General features: G+C 47.5%; 1 protein-coding gene across 4 annotated transcripts in view; it reads left to right on the plus strand.

The window, feature by feature from the left end:
* The window catches only part of LOC129862594 (C-Jun-amino-terminal kinase-interacting protein 4-like), a 72,729-nt gene that overhangs the window by 22,263 nt on the left and 40,116 nt on the right, over positions 1-10,350 (plus strand). The window lies entirely within an intron of this gene.

A 10,350-nucleotide genomic window follows, 5' to 3' on the forward strand; every position in this document is an offset into this window, starting at 1 on the left:
GTAGTTTGGACGTGTCTATGGGGGTAGTTTGGACGTGTCTATGGGGGTAGTTTGGACGTGTCTATGGGGGTAGTTTGGACGTGTCTATGGGGGTAGTTTGGACGTGTCTATAGGGGTAGTTTGGACGTGTCTATAGGGGTAGTTTGGACGTGTCTATGGGGGTAGTTTGGACGTGTCTATGGGGGTAGTTTGGACGTGTCTATGGGGGTAGTTTGGACGTGTCTATGGGGGTAGTTTGGACGTGTCTATAAGGGGGTAGTTTGGACGTGTCTATAGGGGGGTAGTTTGGACGTGTCTATAAGGGGGTAGTTTGGACGTGTCTATAAGGGGGTAGTTTGGACGTGTCTATAAGGGGGTAGTTTGGACTTGTCTATGGGGGTAGTTTGGACGTGTCTATGGGGGTAGTTTGGACGTGTCTATAGGGGGGTAGTTTGGACGTGTCTATGGGGGTAGTTTGGACGTGTCTATGGGGGTAGTTTGGACGTGTCTATAGGGGGGTAGTTTGGACGTGTCTATGGGGGTAGTTTGGACGTGTCTATGGGGGTAGTTTGGACGTGTCTATAGGGGGGTAGTTTGGACGTGTCTATAGGGGGTAGTTTGGACGTGTCTATAGGGGGGTAGTTTGGACGTGTCTATAAGGGGGTAGTTTGGACGTGTCTATGGGGGTAGTTTGGACGTGTCTATGGGGGTAGTTTGGACGTGTCTATAGGGGGGTAGTTTGGACGTGTCTATGGGGGTAGTTTGGACGTGTCTATGGGGGTAGTTTGGACGTGTCTATAGGGGGGTAGTTTGGACGTGTCTATAGGGGGTAGTTTGGACGTGTCTATAGGGGGGTAGTTTGGACGTGTCTATAGGGGGGTAGTTTGGACGTGTCTATAGGGGGGTAGTTTGGACGTGTCTATAGGGGGGTAGTTTGGACGTGTCTATAGGGGGGTAGTTTGGACGTGTCTATAGGGGGGTAGTTTGGACGTGTCTATAGGGGGGTAGTTTGGACGTGTCTATAGGGGGGTAGTTTGGACGTGTCTATAGGGGGGTAGTTTGGACGTGTCTATAGGGGGGTAGTTTGGACGTGTCTATAAGGGGGTAGTTTGGACGTGTCTATAGGGGGGTAGTTTGGACGTGTCTATAGGGGGGTAGTTTGGACGTGTCTATAGGGGGGTAGTTTGGACGTGTCTATAGGGGGGTAGTTTGGACGTGTCTATAGGGGGGTAGTTTGGACGTGTCTATAGGGGGGTAGTTTGGACGTGTCTATAAGGGGGTAGTTTGGACGTGTCTATGGGGGGGTAGTTTGGACGTGTCTATGGGGGGGTAGTTTGGACGTGTCTATAGGGGGGTAGTTTGGACGTGTCTATAAGGGGGTAGTTTGGACGTGTCTATAAGGGGGTAGTTTGGACGTGTCTATAGGGGGGTAGTTTGGACGTGTCTATAGGGGGGTAGTTTGGACGTGTCTATAGGGGGGTAGTTTGGACGTGTCTATAGGGGGGTAGTTTGGACGTGTCTATAGGGGGGTAGTTTGGACGTGTCTATAGGGGGGTAGTTTGGACGTGTCTATAGGGGGGTAGTTTGGACGTGTCTATAAGGGGGTAGTTTGGACGTGTCTATAGGGGGGTAGTTTGGACGTGTCTATAGGGGGGTAGTTTGGACGTGTCTATAAGGGGGTAGTTTGGACGTGTCTATGGGGGTAGTTTGGACGTGTCTATAGGGGGGTTGTTTGGACGTGTCTATAGGGGGGTTGTTTGGACGTGTCAAATCAAATCAAATCAAATTTTATTAGTCACATACACATGGTTAGCAGATGTTAATGCGAGTGTAGCGAAATGCTTGTGCTTCTAGTTCCGACAATGCAGTAATAACAACAAGTAATCTAACCTAACAATTCCACAACTACTACCTTATACACGCAAGTGTAAAGGGATAAAGAATATGTACATAAAGATATACGAATGAGTGATGGTACAGAACGGCATAGGCAAGATGCAGTAGATGGTATAGAGTACGGTATATACATATGAGATGAGTACTGTAGGGTATGTAAACATTATATTAGGTGGCATTGTTTAAAGTGGCTAGTGGTACATTTTTACATAATTTCCATCAATTCCCATTTTTAAAGTGGCTGGAGTTGAGTCAGTATGTTGGCAGCGGCCGCTAAATGTTAGTGGTGGCTGTTTAACAGTCTGATGGCCTTGAGATAGAAGCTGTTTTTCAGTCTCTCGGTCCCTGCTTTGATGCACCTGTACTGACCTCGCCTTCTGGATGATAGCGGGGTGAACAGGCAGTGGCTTGGGTGGTTGTTGTCCTTGATGATCTTTATGGCCTTCCTGTGACATCGGGTGGTGTAGGTGTCCTGGAGGGCAGGTAGTTTGCCCCCGGTGATGCGTTCTGCAGACCTCACTACCCTCTGGAGAGCCTTACGGTTGTGGGCAGAGCAGTTGCCGTACCAGGCGGTGATACAGCCCGACAGGATGCTCTCGATTGTGCATCTGTAGAAGTTTGTGAGTGCTTTTGGTGACAAGCCGAATTTCTTCAGCCTCCTGAGGTTGAAGAGGCGCTGCTGCGCCTTCTTCACAACGCTGTCTGTGTGGGTGGACCAATTCAGTTTGTCCGTGATGTGTACACCGAGGAACTTAAAACTTTCCACCTTCTCCACTACTGACCCGTCGATGTGGATAGGGGGGTGCTCCCTCTGCTGTTTCCTGAAGTCCACAATCATCTCCTTTGTTTTGTTGACGTTGAGTGTGAGGTTATTTTCCTGACACCACACTCCGAGGGCCCTCACCTCCTCCCTGTAGGCCGTCTCGTCGTTGTTGGTAATCAAGCCTACCACTGTAGTGTCGTCCGCAAACTTGATGATTGAGTTGGAGGCGTGCATGGCCACGCAGTCGTGGGTGAACAGGGAGTACAGGAGAGGGCTCAGAACGCACCCTTGTGGGGCCCCAGTGTTGAGGATCAGCGGGGTGGAGATGTTGTTACCTACCCTCACCACCTGGGGGCGGCCTGTCAGGAAGTCCAGGACCCAGTTGCACAGGGCGGGGTCGAGACCCAGGGTCTCGAGCTTGATGACGAGTTTGGAGGGTACTATGGTGTTAAATGCTGAGCTGTAGTCGATGAACAGCATTCTCACATAGGTATTCCTCTTGTCCAGATGGGTTAGGGCAGTGTGCAGTGTGGTTGCGATTGCGTCGTCTGTGGACCTATTGGGTCGGTAGGCAAATTGGAGTGGGTCTAGGGTGTCCGGTAGGGTGGAGGTGATATGGTCCTTGACTAGTCTCTCAAAGCACTTCATGATGACGGAAGTGAGTGCTACGGGGCGGTAGTCGTTTAGCTCAGTTACCTTAGCTTTCTTGGGAACAGGAACAATGGTGGCCCTCTTGAAGCATGTGGGAACAGCAGACTGGGATAAGGATTGATTGAATATGTCCGTAAACACACCAGCCAGCTGGTCTGCGCATGCTTTGAGGACGCGGCTGGGAATGCCGTCTGGGCCTGCAGCCTTGCGAGGGTTAACACGTTTAAATGTTTTACTCACCTCGGCTGCAGTGAAGGAGAGCCCGCAGGTTTTGGTAGCGGGCCGTGTCAGTGGCACTGTATTGTCCTCAAAGCGGGCAAAAAAGTTATTTAGCCTGTCTGGGAGCAAGACATCCTGGTCCGCGACGGGGCTGGTTTTCTTTTTGTAATCCGTGATAGACTGTAGACCCTGCCACATACCTCTTGTGTCTGAGCTGTTGAATTGCGATTCTATTTTGTCTCTGTACTGGGACTTAGCCTGTTTGATAGCCTTGCGGAGAGAATAGCTACACTGTGTGTATTCGGTCATGTTTCCGGTCACCTTGCCCTGGTTAAAAGCAGTGGTTCGCGCTTTCAGTTTCACGCGAATGCTGCCGTCAATCCATGGTTTCTGGTTTGGGAATGTTTTAATCGTTGCTGTGGGTACGACTGTTACGCACGCCTCTGAGAAGAGGGAACGCAACTCCCTGCTACAACTCAACTCTCTGAAGTGCAAGAGGTATGGACTGTAGGTGCGAGTAAGGATGACACAAAAGCAGAATTTACCGTTTACTAGAATTTATTTTCTTACACGGTAATATGGGGAAAAGGGGCTGGACGGAACCAAAGCAAAGAAAGTAAATATCAAAGTTCCCCCTCTCCTATCTAACCTGCCTACCCACTTAACTTACCTAACTTAACACCGCCTGGTGCCCTAACCAAAATACAGGGGGTGGTCCGCCCAGGTCTTACCTAGTGTGCCTAGACAGTAAATATACTACGGGTATATGTATGCCCTCGGGCCTCTTGCCTAAGCACTCCCAAAGTGCCTTCTCCTTCCCCCCTGGGAACAAATGAAACAGAGTAATTATTAATGATTTCACAAACACTCACAAACACAAGACATAGAAAAAAAACTGCTACCAACAACAACAGTACATACCACACTTTCTGATACACAACCAACACTATATCACAATCTAATTTTTCTCTCTCAATCTCCAAATCTCTACTCCAAATCTCTCCTCTCTCAATCTCCAAATCTCTACTCCAAATCTCTCCTCTCTCAATCTTTTTTTCTCTTGGGGCAGAACACTGGCTTTTATCTTCAGGTGGCAATGGTGATTAGTGTCAGATGCTTCTTGACGAGGGGGCGGGGTCAGCTCCAATCACCAATTAGCCTGGGGTTGACCAATCAGCTGGTTGGGGAGTACTTCAGGAAGCCACCTCCTGAAACACACACTCAAATACAAAACAGAACATAGAAACTGGGGAACGTAACACGCCCACCACAAAAATTGCAAACATACAGTTTGTAATAACAAAAACCAACGCTTCCCCAGTTAGTAAACCCGTGATAGAGCGTCAGCAACCACATTCGCTGAGCCCTTCATGTAGGCTATCTGTACATTATATCCTTGTACAATCAGAGCCCACCGCATAAGGCGGCGGTTCTGATTGTACATTTGCTTTAAGAACACTAAAGGATTATGGTCTGTGAAGACCATTACAGGCAAGGCACTGGATCCCACATATACCTCAAAGAACTGTAAGGCTAGCAATAAAGCTAGCGTCTCTTGTTCAATTGTGGAGTACCTTGACTGACACGAGTTGAACTTACGGGAGAAGAAACTGACGGGCCGATCCACTCCGTCTTCATCTTCCTGTAAGAGAACCGCACCCACCCCCACTATACTAGCGTCAACCTCCAACTTAAAAGGTTTGTCAAAGTTGGGGGCGGCAAGCACTGGGGCACTACAAAGTAGCGCTTTAGCGGACTCAAAAGCATGGTTACAGTCCTTGGACCACCTAAATGGTACCTTAGGACTAAGCAGAGATGAAAGGGGCGCTACTACCGTCGAGAAATTCTTACAGAATGTACGATAGTACCCTACCATCCCTAGGAATCTGCGCAACTGGCGTCGAGTCGTGGGAGCAGGAAAAGCAACAATTGCCTCCACCTTGCCAGTTACTGGGCGCACTTGACCTCGTCCCACTTGTTTCCCTAAGTAAGTCACCGTAGCCTTCCCAAACTCACACTTGGCCAAATTGAGGGTTAAAGAAGCATTCTCCAACCGCTGAAACACACTTTTCAAAGTGGAGAGATGATCAGACCAAGTAGACGAATGTATCACCACATCATCAAGGTATGCAGTACAATTTGGCACATCTGCAAACACAATGTTAACTAGACGCTGAAAAGTAGCAGGTGCATTACACATGCCAAAGGGCATCACAGTGTATTGTACAAAGTTATCAGGCGTAACAAAAGCCGATATGTCAGAAGCTCTAGAGGTCAGAGGCACCTGCCAATAACCTTTTAACAAATCTAACTTACTAACGTAAGCAGCAGAGCCAATTCTATCAATGCAGTCATCTAATCGAGGTAGAGGAAAAGAATCAGACTTTGTAACTGCATTTACTCGACGATAGTCCGTGCATAAGCGGGACGTACCGTCAGGCTTAGGAACAAGAATACATGGGGAACTCCAGGAGCTGTTACTGGGTTTTGCCATGTCATTCTGTAATAAATAAGCTACCTCACTTTTCATTACCTCCCTTTTCTTTGCATTAACCCGGTACGGATGCTGACGTATAGGAGCAGCGTTGCCCACATCCACGTCATGTTCCAAGATGGACGTGCGACTTGGAACGTCCTGAAACACACTGAGAAAACTGTTTATCAATAGGATAAGGTCCTTAGTTTGATCGCTATCCAAATGTTCCATTTGAGAGGGTAACTTCTTCAGCATCTCTGAATTACATAGGCGTTCACACTGCTGTAACGTATGGCGTAACTCCAACCCATCCTCCTTATCCTCCTCTAGGTCCCAGCCAGGCTTCAGCACCACCGCAGCCACACTGGAGACGGCGGGCTGGACCGGCTTACTTGAGGAGCTGTCTGGAGAGTCACGTACATAATATTCTTTTAGCATGTTAACATGACACACACGGGAAGAACGCCTTCGATCTGGGGTCTTTATCACATAGTTGGTGTCACTGAGTTTCTTTTCCACCAGATATGGTCCAGAAAAACGTGCTGACAGAGATGAGCCAGGAATTGGCAACAAAACTAAAACTTGATCCCCTGGTGCAAAAGAACGGCCAACAGCCTTTTTGTCATAATGCACCTTCATGCGTTTTTGCGAAGAGGAAAGAGACTTTTGGGCCAACGCACATGCGGCGTGCAGTCTCTCCCGCATCTTACTGACATAATCCAACACATTTTTAGGGGCGCTACTCGGTGTAGGAGATAAGATATGCTCCTTCAACACTTTCAGCGGACCCCTTGGGGTATGTCCAAACACAAGGTCAGCAGGGCTAAACCCTAAGGACTCTTGTATCGTTTCCCTAATAGCAAATAGGACAAAGGGCACCCCCTCATCCCAATCGGTACTTGTATCCATACAATACTTGCGTAGCATTGCCTTCAGCGTCTGATGCCAGCGTTCGAGAGCCCCTTGACTCTCTGGATGATACGGACTTGAGACCTGATGGGAAATACACAGCGTCTTCAACACATTTGAAAACATTTTGGACATAAAGTTGGATCCCTGATCTGTTTGGATTACTTTAGGGAGTCCAAACGTAGAGAAGAACTTCACCAGTGCCTTCACCACAGTCTTAGCCGTAATAGTACGGAGAGGAATAGCCTCTGGGTATCGAGTAGCACTGCACATTATTGTTAATAGGAACTGGTTACCTGACCTGGTTTTCGGCAACGGACCTACACAATCAACAATCACTCTTTCAAACGGTTCCCCCACTACAGGAATCGGGTAGAGCGGTGCTCTAGGAACTGTTTGATTCGCTTTCCCAGTGAGTTGACATACGTGACATGTTTTACAAAATTGGACCACATCAGACTTCAAACCTGGCCAGAAAAAATGACGAAGGACCCGGTTAAAAGTCTTTGTGATCCCCAAATGTCCAGACCACGCCTGGTCATGGGCGAGTGACAGCACCTGCTGTCGGAACGGTGTAGGAACAACCACTTGACACACTTCACTCCAGTCATTAACGGTGTCATGAGCTGCCCATTTACGCATCAAAACTCCTGCTTCCATAAAGTAGGCAGTCTCTTTAGTTTTAGCTTCCTCAATGGAAATTACCGAAGCAAAACACTTACGAAGACTGGTGTCTCCTTTTTGACATTCAATCACCTTCTCAGGGGTGACAGACAAAAGAATGTCATGTAATTGGGGTGCGATTTCGCAGTCCCCTTCCTTAGTTTTTACAGGAGTAAAAACTGTCGGACTTGCAGAAGGAATACTCGGTGCATTGTCTTCTACTTCAATATTCTCAAAAATGGAACTAGCCAAATCCACCACATCTCCAAGCTTGCGAGATTGTGCCCTCGTTAAGACACAAGCAGGAAAAACATGTGGAAATGCTTGAACCAATTTCTCATCTGCAATTTTGATTTCTGGGTTGTCTACTACCTCTAACACAGGAGTAACGTTACCACCAGCAATATCATTCCCTAATAGCAATGTGACTCCTTTTACTGGCAGTGTAGACACTACACCAACACGGAAACGTCCTGATACCAAGTCTGACACTAAGTGGACCCAGTGTAATGGTACAGGTACTGTTTTTGTCTCTATCCCCTGTAATATAACATGTGAGCCACAATACGTTTCAGGAGACCAGGGTAAAGCATCAGTAATAATTACTGACTGCGCCGCCCCTGTGTCTCGTAAGATTTTAATTGGCTTTTGATCAGCTTGTTCTCCAGTTAAGGAAACACAACCGGTAGAGATAAACGGAGCATAGACAGGATCCGGTTTCTCAAATGCTGAATCAATACCTCGGACCAACGGACGAGCCAAAGACTTGACTAAACCCAAACTTTTCCTTTTTGGGGAAGGTGACTGGGACTGTTTCGGTTTATTTTTCAAAACTGGGCAGTCCGCAATCACGTGACCCTTTTGGTGACAGTAAAAACATTCACGGATCTCATGAAAAGACTTGTCAGAGGAAAAACGACCTGAATGAGGCACTGATGACGTAATCAGTCTACCTTCAAAACGAGGTGCACCAAAGACAGTCTTGTGTGTCAAAGCGTACTCATCTGCCAACACTGCTGCCTGGGCTAATGTCACCACTTTCTGTTCATTTAAATGAACTACAATTCTTTCAGGGAGGTTGCTTTTAAAATCCTCCAACAGCATCAACTCCCGAATATCAGCAAAGGTGTTAGCTTTGCTGGCTGAACACCATCGATTAAACAGAGACTCTTTGTCCCTAGCAAACTCAACAAAAGTACGGTGAGAGGGTTTCTTGTGGTTCCTGAAGCGCTGTCTATAAGCTTCAGGCACCAACTCATAAGCCCGCAACACGGTAGTTTTAACTGTATCATAGTGTAAACTGTCTTCCAGCGAGAGAGCAGCTACTACTTCCTGGGCTTTCCCAGACAATTTACATTGCAACAGGAGAGGCCAAACCTCGAGTGGCCAATGTAGCGCAGCGGCCACACGCTCAAACGCAGAGAAATAGGAATCCACTTCCGACTCTCGGAATGGTGGGACTAAAGCTATATTTTTACTTACATCAAAGTGGGCTTGATGATGAGCAGCTTTTGGAGTCGTACTGGAGCCAGCTTCTATCTCCAGTTGTCGGATCCTCACCTCCTTGTCGGCTTCTATTTTTCTAATTTCAAGATCAAAATGCATCTGTCTCTCCTTGTCTTTTTGCTCCATTTCTAACCGGGCCAGCCTCACCTTTAGCCTAGCGGTCCCGTCTGAACGACCTGAAGCAGAAGATAAAGGATCGAATCGAGGCAATGTAAAGGGGGTACGAGCAACCCCTTCCTCCGCCCTGTCCTCCGACTTGGCATCAGAAGGTCTACCCGTCTCCTCTCCTTGCAATGAGAGAATTCTTTCTCTCACTAAACCCTCCCTGACTAGCACCAAAAGCTCAGCCTTTAGGGCTTTCTCAGGGATAACAAATCCATAATGGTCAGCTATAGCTATAAGGTCTACTTTTCGAAACCTCACCAAACAATCAATAGAGGGCGCATCAATGAACTTGGAGATGGCTGAGGCAGCCATCTTGTACACAACAATCTACTGAAAACACAAACTAAACAAGTCATCCAAACTCACAACCTACCATCACACCTCAATCACTAACCACAGAGAGCTCAGTGCAGCAGGGTCCGGTGGGTTTAATGGAATCCCGGATGAGCCCCCATTATGTTACGCACGCCTCTGAGAAGAGGGAACGCAACTCCCTGCTACAACTCAACTCTCTGAAGTGCAAGAGGTATGGACTGTAGGTGCGAGTAAGGATGACACAAAAGCAGAATTTACCGTTTACTAGAATTTATTTTCTTACACGGTAATATGGGGAAAAGGGGCTGGACGGAACCAAAGCAAAGAAAGTAAATATCAAAGTTCCCCCTCTCCTATCTAACCTGCCTACCCACTTAACTTACCTAACTTAACACCGCCTGGTGCCCTAACCAAAATACAGGGGGTGGTCCGCCCAGGTCTTACCTAGTGTGTCTAGACAGTAAATATACTACGGGTATATGTATGCCCGCGGGCCTCTTGCCTAAGCACTCCCAAAGTGCCTTCTCCTTCCCCCCTGGGAACAAATGAAACAGAGTAATTATTAATGATTTCACAAACACTCACAAACACAGGACATAGAAAAACTGCTACCAACAACAACATTACATACCACACTTTCTGATACCCAACCCACACTATATCACAATCTAATTTTTCTCTCTCAATCTCCAAAACTCTACTCCAAATTTCATCTCCTCTCCTCTCTCAATCTCTTCTCTCTCTCTCTAAACTCCTGGGGCAGAACACTGGCTTTTATCTTCAGGTGGCAATGGTGATTAGTGTCAGC

The sequence above is a fragment of the Salvelinus fontinalis genome, chromosome 1, assembly GCF_029448725.1.
Source record: "Salvelinus fontinalis isolate EN_2023a chromosome 1, ASM2944872v1, whole genome shotgun sequence".
NCBI classification, from domain to species: domain Eukaryota; kingdom Metazoa; phylum Chordata; class Actinopteri; order Salmoniformes; family Salmonidae; genus Salvelinus; species Salvelinus fontinalis.